This window comes from Lepus europaeus, chromosome 4, assembly GCF_033115175.1.
Source record: "Lepus europaeus isolate LE1 chromosome 4, mLepTim1.pri, whole genome shotgun sequence".
In the NCBI taxonomy this organism is placed as follows: Eukaryota; Metazoa; Chordata; class Mammalia; order Lagomorpha; family Leporidae; genus Lepus; species Lepus europaeus.
This window is the reverse complement of record NC_084830.1, coordinates 79,663,560-79,684,050: the sequence shown is the minus strand read 5'-3', so window position 1 is coordinate 79,684,050 and position 20,491 is coordinate 79,663,560.

The window sequence follows — 20,491 nt, the reverse complement described above, 5'->3', positions numbered from 1 at the left end:
AGCAAGCCAAGGTTTCTGCCCTTGGCTTTGCCTTACTGAGGGTTTTAAAATGAGGAGTGGACTGATGAATCAAGTACTTTATAGAGACCAACTTGATAAAATGCCAGAATGGCTTGGAGAGAGAGAGAGAGCTTAGAGGCAGGAAGGTTGGCTGTGGTGTATTCTCTCCTACTTTAAACTCTTGGTCTCATATATGTAGAGAAAGAATTCTCCTGATAGCTTACTAGGCAAAGATATATTTGTCCTTTGAGCAATTTGGAGACTTATGGAATATAAGGATGCTGGATGACAGGTTAGTCTTAATGTGATGGTATTTCCAATGAACATTAATCCAGGCTCCTGGCATCAGGAACCCGCCATAAATTATCAGTGGAATGGGAACACCCACAGCTCTTCCTAGAATTCTGTGAATCTTAGAGATGGGTTTGCTTCCTGAAACACCATTATTTTGCTTTGATTTAGAGCTCATAAAGATAATGAAGACAATTAAATAGTAATATTCTCCTTGGATGTTTGTAGACAAACAGAAAACACTAGGACAGGCTTCTTATTCATATTTAAAAATTTATCATGTTGCCAAATAAAATCAGGTTTCCACAATGAATATCTTTTGACTCTCTCAATAGAGGAAAATATCTTGTTTTTTTTTATAGATATAGGAATTTCTAAGATTATGATTTTAGAAGAATTTTCAAAACTGATTTTTTTCTTTCCTTTTCCCTGATTTTATCTAATTTGTTGAAATTCAGCTTATTGAAAACTAACAGCACTATACCCTTGTTGATGGTTTTGATTATTTCCTCAAGCAATGTTGTTAAATACTTTTACTGAAGATAATGAGACCAAAGCAACTCTCCCAATTCTGAAATTGATTTTAGACAATGATAGGGTGCATGAAAGAATTATTTTTGGTTTTCATTAATGAAATAGGAGGTTAAAATGAGTATTTGCAGAATCCTATTATTAACATAGCCAATCTAAGTGCTCATCTTTGTCACCTGGTGTGAGGACAGTGGACATTAATATCAGATGCTCTGATGGTAGGGTCACCTATCTTATTCTCAGATATCTTGGTGAGGGCACTTGGTGCACAAACCTAGCAACTAACTTCTTCAGGAGCACAGGTGAATCCTTTTAATTGTTGATGAGCAAGCAATATTTGTCCTCTAGCACCAGGAGTTTAAGTGGCAGGATCTGAATTATTTTTAGCATGTGATGCTTTCTTTTTCTTTTTTTTTTTTGACAGGCAGAGTGGACAGTGAGAGAGAGAGACAGAGACAAAGGTCTTCCTTTGCCGTTGGTGCACCCTCCAATGGCCGCCGCTGTTGGCGCGCTGCGACCGGCGCACCGCGCTGATCCGATGGCAGGAGCCAGGTGCTACTCCTGGTCTCCCATGGGGTGCAGGGCCCAAGCACCTGGGCCATCCTCCACTGCACTCCCTGGCCACAGCAGAGAGCTGGCCTGGAAGAGGGGCAACCAGGACAGAATCCAGTGCCCCGACCGGGACTAGAACCCCGTGTGCCGGCGCTGCAAGGTGGAGGATTAATTAGCCTAGTGAGCCGCGGCGCGGCTGATGCTTTCTTATATATAAATACTGTGTAGCCAAAAAGTGACACTCTTACCACTTCCTTCATCTTTCAAATGTGATATTATTTCATGAAATGAAGACTTTCAATTGCAAAATTGCATGTCACTGAAAGGCAGCTTCATTTGGTTCTTAGACTAAGAGTAAATTGAGGAAATATAATCAGTAAAATATCCGAGGTAGAGAATTCAGAGATTGATTCTAGAGGACCGAACCAGAAGACTACCAGTTCAGATAACAAGATCTAGATCACCAGTGGCATTCAATGTGGCACAAATCTGATGCAAGGGTAATGGCTTTAGTTGACTAGCCTATGCTGAACCCTGGCCAGGAACCTGCTACTCTTATCACTAGGGAGTGAAACAGCTGAATCGACCTCTCTGGGTAATGTGCTATTTCTAAATTTTGTGTTCTGAACTCAGGAATTTTAAGTCAAGCATCCAGAATCAGGCGATAGATATATAACAACTACATGAGTTTGGTTTTGGTTGAAGTTTTTGCTGCTTGGTTGGAATTGTTAGTGCGATTCTCTGATTAGCCAGAACCTTTGCCTTGTAACTACTAAGAAAATTCTTGAGGATTATGCAAATAAATTTGTGTAGGAAAACTGGCCTTTCTTCCAAATCCTATGCCAAATTCTATGGATTCATTTTGGAATTATTTTTAAAATAACTTGCACTTTTTTGGCCTCCATCCCATTTCATGACTTCAAATGCTTTGGATCAACTTTGTCTGTATTTCCATTTCAAGTCCTACTTCAAAATTCATCTCCATTATTTTTTCTCTTGCTCATTTCAGAATCAGAGAATAGGTACACATAAATGCCCATTGCAAATAAACACAAAAGTTGCTTCAGTATGGATTCCCATGAAAGCTAAAGCAAAATAGAAAGCCAAAACAAACAGAGGGAGGTATGAAGTGTCATTGTTGTTGTTTATATTTATTTCTAAATTCCCTTCTCATTTGGACTTACAGGCTGTTGCTTAGATTTGTGATGACACAAGTTTTGTTCCCCTGACTTGTGTTTCTTCTTCCTCAAAAATTTACAGTGAGATATAAACTTTCAGCTGAGTTACTAGGGACTAGCTATACTGGGATGAGTACTAGAGAAAAAGCTCTGGTTTGGCTTAGGGATAAGGAGATCAGCATTTCCTTTCATGCAGAGAAGTCTTCCAAGGCTTACTTTCTGATATCTTACATAATGTGGGATAATTGAGTCTTTTTAAAAATAGACCTAATGTCCTTTGCCTTGGGATAGAAAAAATCCTTTTATTTGGGGGGGGGGGTGAATTAGTTTGACTTTTTTAGAAAGTCTGTATCATATAACCTAAGTACCTGAGGGGAAGACAAGCTGATATATAAACTTTTTTTTGAGGTTGATGGCCCATCAAAATTTGCCAGAACTTTGATTGGAATCTATATTTTCAAATGACCAAGAATTCTATAAATTGTTGATAGTCTTTTAGGATTTTCTGACTCTGGCAGTCTGCTACATGCTCCTGGGGGCAACTTTCATGAAGAAAATGCATTTAAAAACTAATGAGTGTGAACTAAGATGCTTTTTGAAATGGCCATGAAGTCAGCCACATGATCTATAAAAGCAGTTTCCATTAGCATGGAGAACAGCAATGCTTTTTATCAAAGATGAAGTTATGTGTGTGCTGCTCATGTTTGTGGAGCAGTGCTGTGTTGGGTCAGTGGTGTAAGTTCTCTGAGGGGATAGGCTGAGGCTTAGCATGGCAGTCATAAGGATGGTGGGAAGTGATCAGAAACCTGCTACTGTGGAAACCCAATAGGAATCTGGACATGCTGAGGAAACTTGCCGGAGACCCAGAGGGACATTTGCAGCATATGGAAAGACAGAGCTGTCCACGAAAGGTGGCACCCTGCTATGCCAACAGTCTTCCTCCTTGATTCAATATTAAAAGTGTGCTAGCAAGGGCTTCATATTTTTAAAAATAACCCTTAAAAGCTTAGAAATCTTCTCTTTGGATTACTCTTTCTTTTAAATATAGGAAAATATTGTTGTTGCAAATGAATATATAAATATTTTAACACTTTAAAAGCTCCTAGAACCCATTTAAATGATTACTTGTCAAATGAATATATTTCTCATCTGTGGATCACTCTTACAAGCTAAATGAAAGGATGCCTGCATTAATTCCCTTCTGTGAAAACAGCATCCAAGTGTTTTACTGACTGAAGGATGTAGTGCAATGGAATTTGCCAGTTTAACATCATTCCTTCAGCTAATGCAGTTTAGCATTTCTGCAACAAAGGTATCATGTGCTTCTGTAGTGTATTGTTTTGGCACAAAATGTTTTTTTGCTGTGTTGGGGAGCTAGATGTAACCTGGTGTCTTGCATCTTCTACAATAAAATTGTTAGAAAAAAAAAGTCAGCATTCCAAACATTTTCTATGCTCCAAATAAAGGCCACACCATGCAATCTGAAATCCTTCCAACAGAGGGCCCTATGGGTTTGATTTAGATCAAGAAAGTGAGGAAACTACTTGGGTTTAGGTTGCTATAGTAAATTCTGTATTATACTTAAAAATAGAACTGATAAAAATGGAGTCAGTTGAGTTGAACTGGAAGAATCAACCCAAGATGAAGTGCAAGATCGACTCCTACAAGACAGAATTTCATAATTCTTTGAATTGATGTTCTTTTCAAACGACAAAATATATTTTACCATCTATAAATAAGAAAGCTGACAAATTAGAGATAACCCATGCTTTAAAGCACAGTAATATTACCTCAGTCAGTTACATTTTAAAAGAAACAAGTAGCTACTGCATCCGTTCTCTTTTTGGAGACATTTTATCTTTGCTGTTGGCAAATAATTTAGTGTTGGTATAAGCAGATGCATTATGTACATAAAATGCAAAGTAAATATTTAATGCACAAAATATACATTTGTGTGCATGCATAATACAAAATGTTACTAAAATATTGTACAATAACAAATGATACTGTTTAAAAAGGTGAAGTACAAAAGCTTAAGAATAAGCTAAAATGCATTTCTTTGCTTAAGCATACCACGCAGCTTACTTATTTCGTGTTAGGTCTAGATTTAAATTCTATTTTCAGATCAAAGAGGCTTATAATATGTACATTAAGCTGAGGCCAAGAATAAACTAAAGCAATAAATTACTTTTGGACTCTAGATCTTTGTCTTGTGATTTTAGGGAATGCTTTATTTTATCTGATTTCTTTCAATGCTCTTTGAAATGCATGGATTCATTGTATTCCATGAGCAGACAGCTTTCTCAAATTTTCACCCATCTTATTATGTCTGGTTGAAAATATTTATTTCATTTGATTTAGAGGTGCCTTAATGACATAACTAATTTTCTGCTTACATAAATATTTTTGAGGTTTGAATATGCTTTCTAAAATATATTTGCTCAAAATTGTAAAATTAACCTTTTAATATAATCTCTAAATGTTAATTAGAAATACTGGCATCTTAATAAATGCTTATATTTACAACTGAAATGTTTCCTTTTTGATCCTGAATATAAATGCAGATTATAATTTAATCTTCTGGATGAGCCATTACTATCTAAATCATGTATAACAAACACATTATAAATATATATTTTAAATTTAAGACTATAATAACATATTCTGTACTTATAATTCATATTTTTATAAAATACATATAATTAATTTTATATACCAATCTTTTACCTGTTAATATTTTGCTATATAAGATGCTTTGATCTGATATTAATAAAGAAAATCCTAGTTTATTTTGAATATCATATTTAAAACATATATCTCTACTATAATCTGTTAATAAGCAGAAAACATTTAGTTTGGTTGTCTATAAAATAATTTTTTGATTTTTTTTCATTTACAAAACACTTGACAAGGACAGACTATTTTAAACATAACAGTAGTTTGGGTATTAATACGGACTTTGGTTACCAAATATATATTTCCATTGTCTTTTGTTTTCTTTTTCTATGATTCGGGGAAGAGACTTCCAAGAAAATCAAAAGAAGATTCAAACCAAAATATTTACAGTCTTTTGAGGTATTTTAAAAATAAATAACAAGGGTTTTCAGTAAAATTTTTCTAAAGGAAAACATATTTTCTAATATTTGTTTTGTTTTCAATAACAAACATGGGTTATATCTTGCAATGGATTTCCTAACAAAGATTAAGTAGCAGGAAGCCACCTTGGTTTTATGGAGCTACGATTTTCATGTTGTAAAACTGTCCATTTATTTCCAGTGTCCTTACATGTGAACTACAGGAACAGAGAACTAATACATTTGGTTTATTTTACTTATCAACAGTGAGCTTATGGACATGACACAGTGCCTTCTGGCCAAGAACTACAAGTGTACAAGTGCACAACAGTATGCACATGGAGCGCACCTAGCCAATTCCTCTTGCTGAAACAACTGTCCATCTTTTTTTTTTTTTTTGGTCTAGAGGTCTAGATATTTACATAACTAGCCAAGTAGTGATTAACTTTCATCAATATTTTAATCTTTTTTAATGTAAGAGGTGATTGCAGCGAAAACAGTAAGAAATGCTGAGTAAGAATAGTGTGACAACATTTAGGGCTCAGTTTTGATGAAAAGTAACAATAACCTTTATCTGACTACTTTCGTATCAGCAACATGTATCCATAGGTAAAATTTACAAAAGAAATCCTAAGTGGTATACCCTATCTTATTTATTACAAAGCATAGATCATCATTATTTGCATCTATGAGTAATGCTTTTATGGTTAAATGAAGAAAATAGAAAAATCAAAAAAGAAACCCCAATATTTAAAGGCAGCACGGAAACTAATGGTTTACTTCGTGCACCTGCCAGTTTGGGTTGCTATTAAAGCCACTCTGGAAATTCTCCTTTCTTTGTGCAATATTTTATGCTTTTCTTTTCTTCAGGGCAGATTGGTTCTGCCTGCACTTTATTCCTGAACCCACGTTCATTCAGAATGGATTGCCAGACTTAAACGCTCTATCTAGTGCTGCTGCGGCTGCTGCTGACTAATAATGCCCCTCCCCCACCCCAGCTCCTGTATCCCATCACACTCAGGCGATCTCTCTCTCTCTCTCTTACACACACACACACACACACGCACCGTTGGTTCTATTGTCAACAAAGAATGCATAATGGTGAAGTACTCAGCAGTAATTTTGGTGATGTTTTTCCTTGCATGTTTTGAAAGTATTTGTGGAGAGTATAAATAAATGTGCTCTAGACTCTCCTCTTTCTCTGTGTTGATATTTGAAGCTAAGCTCTCATCCAAAGGGGCAGCCTCAGCACTGCAGTGGCTGGAATGCTGTCAGGGAATACACTTGTGGCCCCGTTGGTCCCTCTCTTTTTTTATAATATAAGCACCATATAGATTTAATAACGGGGTGATTGAAAACATTTTGATGATCGGACAGTTTCTCTGATCTGCCAAGGAAAGCATCTGATTTGCTCGTGTACCAATTAATTATTGAAGAAATTTAAAATACAGGCTACTGTGCTTCTTTCTTGCAGAGGGGTGGCAGTTTGGGGTGTGTGTGCATGTGCATGTGTGTGTCACATGTGTCTTTGCTCTTGGGCTCATATTTATGCATGGGTGTATATTACTGAGAAGGGAAGCTTGGCCAGGAATTTCTTTTTGACCTTGAAAATTACTGGGAAGATTTTCTCTGCGTGTATCTAGTGGAACAATATTCCAATGCAATAGAAACACAACCGACCCCCATCCCATTTTTTTCCTTTTTAACTTGTTCTTCCTCCATACCACTTAACTGGGCCTCGTAACTGAACATCATCTTTAGTTTTAATTTCTATTTCTGACCTGTATTTTATTAGCACCTCTTCTGTTTTACAGTCTACTCACTGATATGGTAGCAGATCTGTTGTGAGCAAACAATATGGTTTTGTTTCATGTTCCAATAAAAACTATTCTACTGTGTGTTGTGTACCCTATATTTTATACCTTATTTAATTCAGTTGGGTGTGAGGGGATGTGATATTCAGACTTTGGGTTCATGTTTTTTAAAGTCTGATGCTCCATAAGTTTTAAGGTAAAGGGAGAGCACATTCTTGGGTTATTGTAAAATTTGTTGCTTTGTATTGTGACAATAGTGTTCATATGCCTGACATCCTCATAATAATATTAAGCTCTATTTTTTAGTGTGATGTACTTTATACATTTGTATAAATGTCACAGCCTGTAATCACTTCCTTTGTCATCGACGATTAATCTAAAAAAATCGAATAATTCACTGCCCCTTGCCATTTACATATCGTCTGCTGCCATCTGCTCTTCTCAGCAGCAGTAAATGATGGGTAATTAACTCAGTGCCTTTGTCTTTCCCTTGCTGAATGTCTGACACATATAGATTTTCCTCTGTGTGCATGTGCGCGTGAGTGTGTATATGTGCATGTAAGAGGAAGAGGGAGGGAATGAGAGAGGGAAGTGCAAAAAAGAATGAATGATACTGCACAAGATAATGACATGGACAGTCATGCACAAGGCAATTTAGGAAAAAAAGGTAATGATATTGGGTCTGGGAAGTGGCCATATTTCACGACCTGAAGTCATCTTCAGGGAAAAGAAAGAGCTGCTGGAACAATGGCTGCCTTGCACAATCAAGAAACGGTTTTTCTAAAACCTTAGAAGTTAAGGTCACAATGCAAAATCAAAACAAAGCTCCACAAGCTACTCCTATAAACCAGAGTGCCCAGGGAGGTCATGTAAATGAGACCGAGGGCAGGGTACCCACAACCCACACAAATGTCCTAATTGACTTCTGAACCAGTAGCCAGAAGCTGAGTTTGAGGAAATGGTTATGGAAAGTAAATCTCAATTGAGATCTTGATTGTCGACATATATTTTAAAATTTAAAAAAATCGAGAAAAACTTATAAGGACTTATAAGACTGGAGATACGTGTAAATGCTTATTTTAATGGGAAATAATATCACTACCTTAGATTTCCCCAGTCTTTCTATTAAATTACTCAGCTTCCCCTGATGCCACCCAAGAGAGCTTTGGAAAGGAATCCCACATTATTCTGAAGACTTTATATATATTACTCTAGTAATTTGTCTTTGAAACATCAGTATCTTGTAATAGGCAAAACTTATTTGCAAGGTGGCTAATTTTGGTAATATTAAAAAAGAAATATTTAAAAAGATAAAATGTTAAGTGAGATCAGACTCTGGCTTGCTTAAATGCGGTTTTAATGCTAACTAAAATCAAACTATAGGTTAAGTACCAGAAATCCATCAAAGTCTTTTTTTTTTCATATGGAATTACTAAAAGTTCCTTAATTAGAAATGACATATTTTACTGCTTGTAATGCTAGCCAGCAAAACTCAGTTCTTTTTTCAAAATGTTTACCATTAATATATGCACAGAAGTATGTACATGTAATGTACAGCAGATATCAATCAAAGGAGTATTTTATAGAAATATAAGATCCTGATATTTTATTATTAAGATTTTCATCTCACTGTGTATTTTCAAGGCCTGAATGATCTCTTAACTCCTCTCCGAAGGGAATAAAGCACCATGGAGTCCTCAGCAACTCTTGGAGCCCATTTCAGTGTGGATGAGACTCTCCGTGTGGTATTTTTATTCACACCGTCCTAGCTCTGTCACTCTACTTTCCTGAAATGGCTATGGAAATAGTCTCCTATTTTTGTCATGAGTGCTTAAAAACATTTATCTTTCTGCTTAATTTACTTAGTTTTGGTTGATCTTGCTTCAGAATCTCTCACAAGGAGAGTGCTGATGGCTAAATGATGTATCCATAACCGTAAAGCAGCTGGACACCACTGGACAACCATTGCATTGTGGAATTACATTTTCTACATGGGTTAAAATGGCTTGTTGAGATGACTGAATTTGTACATTATGTGATGAAATGGCTAAAAAACACACAAATACTAAGTCACTTAAATATAAGAAAGAAGCATTACGAATCTAAAAAAAAAGAATTTCATCTCTCAGGCTTGTGTTAACTGTGTGAAGTACATGCACTTTAGGAAACTATTTAAATTTTATAAACTTTTTCTGACTTACAGGTAAATTTGTCAGTATCTAATTGAGTAAGAGCTTCTTGAAAGCTTTCACTGCAATTGTTAATCCAGCATCATTGTTCTCTCAGGCTGCTACGTGACCCAACAGGCTGGGAGAACAATATTGCTGAATATAATTGGCATATGTCAGCAAAATATAATTAGTAACAAGCCTGTTTCTGAAATGCTCTTTTTGTTGGTTTAAAAAAAGTTGAAGATTTCCTCTTGGAGTAAATTATAGCTTGGTTTTCTCATTTGATTTTGGTAGGTCTTAGAAAATAGATGGATTAATTTAAATATTGATTCAAGGAGTAAGTATTGATTTCCTATGGTATGCAAAGGCTGTAAATGATTTCTTTCCTTCAGTGGGTTTTTATTTTAATTCTTGTTATGAGAGCTTTGTATAGGAAATATGGGATGGTGTTGAGGAGTCTTCAGAAAGTTCCTAGAAAATGTGTGTTATAATAAAACTATACATAGAATTTAAAATGTTTTGCACCAAATTAATCTTTTCACTTCATTTTCACACTAACTTTCTGAAATGCCCTCATACTGTCCTGCGATGTCATGAATACCAGCCTTACATCAACCCTCCTACATCCTCCTGATTTTTTGAACAGATTTAGTCCCAGGGCATTACTCAGTGGTTGTGAAAAAATTGCCACAAAATCAGATTCTCCAGTGACAGCTTCCTGCTTGGTAGTTACTGACACCAAAGACACAGAACTGGAGAAAGTGTTTGAATTGTTTATTGCAACACCTCCTATGTGTTTAATTCCAGGGATATTATGGTTTGTGTTGGTAGCAGGGGAAAATGTGTTACAATGACCTCTTAGCAAGCAGTAGAATAAAGAATAAAGAATATTGAAGATGGTTAACTTTGTCACAATTAATGATTTTGGAAAGAAAAAATGCTGTAACATGTAACATATTTTGGTGAGAGCAGAAAAATATTTGCCAAATTGTTGTTTTTGTGGGAAACAAAAGAACTATACACAATTTCTTCAGAACACAAGATTTGAATGAAAAATTACTTCAATTAAAGGTTGAATTAGAGCCACATCAAGAAGTGTGATTCCTCTTAAGAATGTTGGGATTTGTGACTGTAGCCACATAAGAGTGAATGGTCCTCTCTGATCCAAGTGGCAATTTCAGGAGGATAAGCCTACTTATCCATAAGCCAAACCTATGCTGGTGATCAATGTTTTTCTGCACCTCTAAGATAGGTCTCCTTCTCCTCCTCCTTGCTAAGCTGTTTCTCTCATACCATTCACCCTAAACTTCTTCCTTACTCATGCTCTCATCATGGGTCCGAGATTTCTAACATTGTCCCTCTCTCCTTGGCAATCCGTTTTAAAATTTCTGGATCATTTTTCCTCTTTCTTTTTCTTGTTCCAGGTCCTGTGCTCCTGGTGGGTTCTCCACTCATGTCTCCTTCAACTAAGGCTATCCACTCACTCACATTATACTCCTATATATCTTGAGCCACCGTACTTATTTAAACACAGAACAGTTTGCATATACCGGGAAATAAGTCTATGCCTTTATACACAGATAATCCATTTAAAGTCTTATAATCAACTACAGTTGATTCAAACTTTGCTCCTTTTAAAGATTTATGCAATGGAACACAACTTGTTTAGTTGAAGTAGTTGAGTTTGGACACAGCTACTCAAAGTAGAAATAATGGTAAAGGTCACCAGGGATACATGTCCATAAGAAATAATACAGACAGAGGCCAAATAAATTCATGCCAAATGGGTAGCTGTATTAGAGGGGCATGATATAGCCACAAGTTGTAGGTAGATTAAGTGATAACAAACACTGTGCCACAGAGAAGTTGGGTGAGTGCCAGCAAACATCCAAAACATATGAATCAAAAAGGTGACTATCTGATGTTATAAATAATTATCTGCTTATCAAAAGATTGTCAACAGCTTCAATTTTAAGAAATTAGTTGCTTTGAACATTTGATAGAAATTTATATACCATCTTTCAGGGAGGCAGACTGATGGAGAATCACAAGACAACAAAGTGGTGACAGGGTGGTGCACTAAATCTTGATTGACCTCACTTTTCTCATCTGTAAAATGGGTGAGAATTGCAAACAACACCCTGTGGAGGAATGCAATGAGAGGACTGATAGATGGTTATGGGTCCTATATTTTGTTGTCCCCTGATTTAAACAGAATTACTCTAATTTGTGTTTTACATATTTTCTTGCTCATGTTTTTTTTTTTTTTAACTTATGCTTCTACATCTTAAAAATGTTTGAAAACCTTTGTAGATTTACTCGGAAGGTGTAGTATGGCATTTAGATGAAGGTGGGCTTTGGAACAAGCAAACTTGGTTTTAATACTAACTCTGACTACCAAAATTTGGGGAGATAGGAGCACCAATTCACTATAGATGTTCTTGTTAGATGTTGCTTAGAAAGATGGGTCTTGGTAGAGCTATGAAGAATGGCTGTGAAGGAAAAGAGACTGGAAGCAGGGAATACATGTAGGAGATTTTTAAAAATTGTTTAAATATGAACTAATAAGCCCAGTTCAAGCAAAAGCAATAGAGACTGAATAGGGAACACAGATTTGAGAAATATTAAGGAAATTAAAATCTACAAGAATAAGTCCAGTTAAAAGAAGAGGCTACAGTGACTGTCCATTTTCTGGTGACACTGATCGGAGCTGGGAAATCCAAAAAGGAACACTCCTGAGCAAAACCATGATTTTGAACATGTATGGGAACTTCAATAAGTTCATAAAAATGTGCATTATCTTTAATTCCATTTACCCTAAAACTTTTAAAGCTACTCTTGCATAAGATGTGATAGATTAATTAGAAATGTCTACTGAGCTCTACAGTATAGAAATGAAATTTGGGTAATGTAGAAAAAAATACAGATGTTTTCTGTATGAAAATATAGATGTCATTAAAAAACAAAGCAAAGAATTATGGCCTCTTAAGGGGGGGAAGTTCTGTGAGCAAATTAAACCTAAATGGCCTCAGATAGCCATTGTGTGTAATGAATTAATTTAATTTCTCTGGGTCTAAAATGACATTAGGTTTATACATCTTTGGGCAAATTATAAAAACAGTTATCAATTCATTGTGTGTTTTTATGTGCTTGTATGCATACACACACATGCTACATGGTTTGAATATTGTGCATCTGCTCCAAAACACAGATTGCAATTTAAACTCCATTGTGAGGTTTAAAAGGATAGAAACAATTCAACTGTGGTGGTCGGAGGTAGCTCTGGAAGGCAATTAGGATTAGATAAGGACATTAGCATGGATCCTCATCATTGAATGTTGGTGATTTTATGAGGGAGAGAGACCAGGATATATGTACCTGCCCTCCTTATCTCTCACAATGTGATGTTCCATATCCCCTTAGGACTGCACGCATGAATGTCATCGCCAGATGAAGCCCCTTGACCCTGAACCTCAAGAACCATGAGCTGAAATATACTTCCTTCTGTGATATTATGCTATTAGTAATAGAAAATGGACTAAGGCTGTGATAAAGTGACTGACTCTGTGTGTGTGTGTGTGTTTTGTGGTTCCTTCAGGAATCCTTACTGAAGTGTTTGTGAATAGAACCAAATTCAAAACCCTGATCTACATGAGTGAAAATCCCGAGGCGATCCCAAGTATCTATTCCAGATAGCACTAGCAATAAGAGTAGAAGTATGAGGGTAGTGAAGCAAACCGTCTTTTGGCCTCTGTCCTGTCTCTATTCCTTTCCTTTGGTTTGTGTTTATTCTGTCTCAGCTTTTTTAACCAGATAACACTCTTCATATCTTCCCTTATTCCAACATGTTGTCGTCCTGAATTTAGCAACCTCAGTGGAACAAAGCACATCTTATTCACCATTCCAAATGGAAGTTCCTTAAATAATGCATGTTGCCTTCGTTTAGGTCTTGTGCCCCTTGCTGAACCAGTTTCCAAGGCCATGGGAATGGAATATGATGGTTACTCAGGCTTCTGTCATAAGCTGCTGCAGAGATAGTTTAAGTTCCAGCAGAACCACATGGACGGGAGGCAGGGGGAGAGGGATGCCCATCCAAAGGAGGAAGTCTTGTAAAAAGTAGTGCTATCTTGTTGACACACCTGATAAATGTTCACCCAGTGGCACAGAAAATCAGTGCCTGACATTTTCCTTCAGAAATCAGAGAAGGCTTCATGTTGAGCTGGACAGGGGTGGTTAAATAGGTTTCACAAAGGCCATACAATAGTATTTAGGATTGTGAATGTTCTTGATGAGAGTGGTGAGACTGAACTGCACATCTTTTATGTTGGGCTGAATATGGAAAAAGAAGGCAAAGTTTTAAATTTAATGCATATTTATAAATATAATCATGAAGTTGCACTTTCCACTACAGAGAATGATACTATGTGAGCTTTTGCGTTCTTCATCTTGAGCTGTGAAACTTTGGAAACTTAAATTACAAACCAGATGGCACTCAAAATTTTTAAAGGGGTGCAGGCAGAGAATGTACTGATGAAATAGTAGATGAGGAATTTTCACAATTGGGGATAGATCTGAGAACAAAGATCCCTGAGAGAAGTGCTCTCTTAGTCCCCCTTTAAGCAAAGATGTATTTGGGGACACTTTTCATAAACTGAGTGTGTGGGGAGTGGAGATTAGAAGACTGATATAAACTTTTTTTATTTATTATTATCATTTGACAGATAGAGTTAGACAGTGAGAGAGACAGAAAGAAATGTCTTCCTTCCGTTAGTTCACCCCCCAAATGATTGCTACGGCTGGAGCTATGCCGATCCGAAGCCAGGAGCCAGGTGTTTCCTCCTGGTCTCATATGTGGGTGCAGGGGCCCAAGCACTTGGGCCATCCTCCACTGCCTTCCTGGGCCACAGCAGAGAGCTGGACTAGAAATGGAGCAACTGGGACTAGAACCCAGCGCCTATACGGGATGCTGGCGCCATAGGTGGAGGATTAACCAAGTGAGCCATGGCGCCGGCCCCTATAAATTTTTAATATCAACTTCCTACATGTGGAAGAAAAATCAGAGAGAGAGCAGAAGGACCTACTAAAGCAAAACAGGATAAAGCAATTCTGAAGTGCAGAGGGTCCTTTTGAAGAAAACAAAAATTTTGCTCAAGAAATTATGGAATTATTAAGAAAGTTCTTGAAAGTGCATACAAATAATTCTAGAAGTAAACTGGGTTATTCACTTTCATTCCATTTATAAGTGTGACCTGAAGTTTTGGGGAAAAATAATAGTAGAGAATTCTTTTTACCTTATTTATTTAAAAAACTTCAAATTAAAGTGAATAAATCAGAATCATTGTTACACAAAATTAATATGTTCAGCATTGCTTAATTTCTATAAAAATTTCTTTTGAAATCCAGAAAAGCATTCCCTCAAATGTCATTTGCTGTAAACCATTTGACCTTGTAAGTATAAAATAATTCTGACTAACCTAGTTATAATTCAGCCTTGACCCAACTCTGGCTGTTGTAACCCAAAGGGAGAATAAACCAGCAGCTGGGAGATCTCTGCCTGTCTTTCAAATAAATAAAATTTAAAAAATATTTTTAAAAAGTGAGAGAATGGCAGCTGGCATTGAGGCACGGCAGATTAAGCCACTGCTTGCAATCCTAGCAATAAATATTGGAGTACTATTTTGAGTCCCAGCTGCTCCACTTCTGACTCAGTTCCCTGCTGATGTGCCTGGGAAAGCAATAGAAGGTGGCCCAAGTGCTTGTGTCCCTGCCACAGGGGAAACCCAGATGGAGTTCCAGGTTCCCAGGTTTGGCTTAGCCCAGCCTTGGCCATTGTGGACATTTGAGCAGTGAACGAGCAAACGGATCTTTTTCTCTTTCTGTCTGGTGTCACTCTGCCTTTCAAATAAATAAAATAAATCTTAAGTCAGAGAACCAATATTGTGTATGGAGAAACTTACTTTATGATTTACCAAAGAGAATATGTGTCACAGACATTTCAAAAATATATGCATACATACATACAAGCTTAGATATTTATATATAAGTGATTATAATTTATGCACATTTACAACATATGTATTTATATATGAAGGTACTTCAAAAAGTTCATGAAAATGCAATTAAAAAATAGGAGCAGCCGGCACCGCAGCTAACTTGGCTAATCCGCCTTGCACCCACATGGAAGACCAGGTTTGAAGCTCCTGGCTTCGGACCGGCGCAGCGCGCCGACCATAGCAGCCATTTAGGGGGTAGACCAACGTAAAAGGAAGACCTTTCTCTCTGTCTCTCTGTCTCTCTCACTGTCTAACTCTGCCTTTCAAATAAATAAATAAATAAATAAATAATTTAAAAAATGTATATTTAATTTTTTTCTTCATGTAAAATACTTGAATACTCTTCCATGCCCCATGTTGTTTTGAAATCACCTGTAATTCTTAGGTTCCATATAGTCAAAAAGGGAAGCCATTTCTTTTTCTTTACTTGGATAATTTTTTTCATTTTTAAAGGTGCACTCTTTTTCAGGTTGCCTCAAGGACAAGACCATCAAACAATCTTTTCTTATGCATTTTTTGAGGAAAGTATTTTCCCATGAATCCTTTTATCACTCTCAGTTCTCTTGTTTTGTTAATGTGCCATGGGATGATAAATTACTTTCAAAGAACAAATGATATCCCCAGTCTCTTCTAATCAATAGTCAGAATTTGTAGATAGTCAATAAATATTTGTTGATTTTATTCTGCTTGGGATTGGGGGTAGCATAGTTTTGATAGTCATTTATGAGTTGCTATATAAAGGTACCTTTGATTTAGTTACAGAAAGGAATCTTACCTCTTTCTTTTTCAATAAGCTGTTCGAATTGTATTTTTTTTTCCTCTTTATAACCTTAGGCTTGTCCAATTTCTTAAGATAGTTTGAAATAATGTCAAGTAATTGCTTGCATTGTGAGTTATTAATAAAGACAAGAAACACACGTATTCTTCACAAGTTTGCAATATCCTGGCAGAAAGGCTCAATTTGGTGGCAACACAGAAAATTCAAGTGAGTTACAGTAGATACAACACCTTTAGGAGTGCTGAGTTTGTAGTTGTTAATAAATTAATTACATTGTTGGTCTTCATGTCAGTACGCTGAGCTGAAAAGTCAATGTGAGTGCTCCCATATGGGCTTGTTTGGTGAGAGCAAGCTAAGTAATCCTCACGAACTGCACCTGCATCCAACAGTGTATACTAGATATCAGTCAAAAGGATCACCAAGCCTAGTGTGTCTTCTCCATTCCAAATATTGCATTCCATCTATCTACCATGGTCACTTATTAATCAGCCAGCCTCAGACAAGTGGATAAAGGAATGGAGGAAACATCCCTGGAGAGTTGGAGATTTGACTCTAGTTTTGATGGGATATTATTCTGAGGATTCGCACATTTATTGACCTCAATGCTAGTGAGGTCAACATGATAATGCGGTGTGTATTGATTTGGTTCAATTCAGGAATTGCTCATTTATTGCTTATATTTATGTAAATAGAGCAGTAGTCTTTCATCTTCCAATTACAACATGTTACTGAATTAATGTGATTAAAAATGAAGTTGGACTTAATGTTCACAGGGCCTTTGTTTTCATCATAAAGTGCAGAGGAATAATCATGTAAAATTAATATATTCCTATGGAGCTGAATGTGCATTTCAGCATCAGTTGTTATACCTCCCTTTTTAATTTTTTAAGTCAATTCCATGTTCAGATACCTTGATACCTTTCCTTTTTATTCCCGAACCTCCCTATGATGACTGCATCTTCAAATTATGTTATAGGGTAAATTTTTCTACATATGAGAATAAGACATATTTGAGATGAGTATAATTGGTGGGGATTTACCATCCAAAGGGTTTTGAAGGGGCACGTCTGCTATTTTTACCAAAATATTTTCAGTCATCAATTTTTCTTAACACAATAATAAAAAATATAATGTATGGAGTAGGAATTATGAGTTCATGCATTTGGGAACTGAACTGCTTTTCCTAGGTCATTGGCTTGTTGTCTAAGCTTGGAATCACTTTCTGGAACCAATAATATGGAAGACACACAGCTATGATCCAAATGATAAATCTTTTTTTTTTCTCTTAATAAAAAAATAAGAGAAAATAAGTTTTGCAATATGGGGTATTATATAGTTTTTGTTCTAATTTGTAGAACAGAACAGCTATGACCACTGAAGTATAATAAAATATATGTTATATTTATAATTGGTTTGATGCCTTGCCTTTTAATATTGTTTGAGACAAAAAATCTTTTTATGGGAATATTGCAATAAGAAAGGTTCTCTTGCACCTGTTTCACTTCATCACTGACCCCTTCAGTATAAAAATAGAGAAGTACATTCTGCAGAACAGCGTTTTATGGAGAATTCAGTATAGCCAATATTGTGGTCTATTTCTTAAACTCATCAACTATACCACCACCAGGAGACATTTAGAGTGGGGACAAGAGATTCACTCAAAAGCACTCCCTTTGGCTGCCAGGTAAAGGATATCCAAGAACTGACAGCAGCATAGCATTTAAGGGCATCAGTCTGGTATAAAAAATGAATATAGAAGAGATGGAATCACTGGATATTGAGCAGCAGGGAAGGAAATGATTTGTGTTGCCTGCTGCTCTATAAAGGTATATTATGCACAATAAGAACAGCTTAGTTCCCTTGCCTCTGTGGCTTACCACACTCTAGAACTGAACATGCATAATATGCAGGATAAGTTTATCTTCTAGCATAGGCTGGGCAATTATTTGGTATTGATTTTTCTGAAAGTTTTGTCTTACATGTCAGCATTTTGTTGGCAAACTTCGCAACATAATCCAATCAAGTCTGTGCAGAGATGAGTGTGGGTAGAGATAAACCCTCCGCCAGCAAGTCCTTTGCGTGGTCGGTAGGTAGCCCCTCCACATTAAGAAAGCCCTTGCAACTGTGCCTTCTCGTCAGGGGAATTGTAATCTTGGGGAATCCCTGTGCCTGATTGCGGCTCTCCTCCCAATTGTGCACTTTTGACCTCTGTATTGATTCTGTTCTCTCATCAAAAGCGCTGATGTAATTCCATGTGCTGGGATCATGCCGTGATTTGCATTTAGGAGCTGCAACTGTGCGCTGACCCCAAACCATTTCATCAGAATGAAAGTAGACCAAATGGCAGATGCGTTTCCCCATAATATTAAAGTCTATTGTGCCATTTGGTGGGTGTCTTTATTGTATATAGAAAAAGGGCATACACCACCCGCTCTGGATTTTGATTTAATTCCAACCAGGAATTGAGAAGTTCTTTAAAACATAACAGGGATCAAAAGGGATTTTATTGATTTCCACATTCAGTTCAATAAATAGCATTCCTGTTTGTTAAAGCTTAACACACAAAGATGAAAGTATCTGAATATATTTTCAGAAATTCTAGCACATTTTAAAATGATTTTATTATTTTGGTGTTTTCAGCATTTGCTCACTAATATTTGCCAATGATGAAGCCTGTTTACTGACTATCTACCTAAACATACTAAATGGGGACACTATATAATAGTTCTCTGAAGAAAATATGTCATTAGCAGATCCAATGCAGTATAAATACAGACCATTAAATTATTTTGTTTCTTCTCCCCTCTTCTTCATCTTTCTCTTCCTGCTCAATTTTCTCCAAGTATGAAAGAGAAGGAGAGGAGCCAATTTTTAAAGGCTAGACACCTAAAGAGAACTTTGCGAAAATCAATTAAGCCTACAATTATCTGTATTGCAGTCTCCTTTAGATGTCATTCACTCTCTTTTTTAATTTCAGTCAACACATATTTACTGAGCACTTAGGGATAGGTGCTTGGACTTTACTGATGTGAAATGCAGATATGGTCCCATATGGAACTGGTATTCTAATTGAAGAGGTAGTCAAAAAACAGAAGTATAAAATGAAGCAAAAATGTTTAATTACTGACAATAGAAGTTAATGCTATGGATGGGTTCACAATTATTTGGAGAAATACTTGCAAAAGTTAGGGATGGGAATGGAGATAGGAGGGTATTAGAAATTAATAGAAAATGAAATTAAAATATAGCTTTATCTTAATTAAAATGTTTTGAAAATCCAGGCATAGCATTTTTCATAACGGATTTTCTATGTTCTTTTCAAATTCCCTCAAACGGAAGGAGATGACTATGGGTGAGGCTGTTCTCTGGAAACTGAGGGAAGGGTTTACCAGTTGGCCTCACTGTATGGGTGCTGGGAGTAAGGATTTAATGGATGCTGAACCAGATGTATGGTTTTCCAAACTCTTAAAAAGGTTGGTGTAGTGGATTTTCCATGGAGAAACCACATCAGGGCTGCCCTTTGTGCCCATATCGGTGAGAGATGGAGCAGGGAAACAGCAGGCCTGCAGTGCTCATTAAATGCTCTGGGATTAGAAGAAAGTCTGGGGAATACTCTGGATCCTCACAGCCTAAGGATTAGGTGTCTCAAACCAATTGTCCAAAAATCTCTTTTTTTTCCAGTCTTCAATAAATATTGTGAAGAAAAATTATACTGACTATAAAAAATATAACAGGGCTCCTTGTTAAGATTGGGATGGGAAGTGGTAAGAGAAAAAACTGCAGTTTTTCAACCAAAAGGAGAACTGAATTATTTCATGAAGAAACAATTGTGAAAAAGTCTGCAATTACAGAAATGTTGGGTAGAAAATACCAATAATAATTTAGATGCATTTTCTTTTTTGAAATTTTTTTTAAAGATTTATTTGTTTACTTGAAAGTCAGAGTTACACAGAAAGAGAAGGAGAGGCAGAGTGAGACAGTCTTCCACCCACTGGTTCACTCTCCAGCTGGCTGCGATGACTGGAGCTGGTGCTGATCCAAAGCCAGAA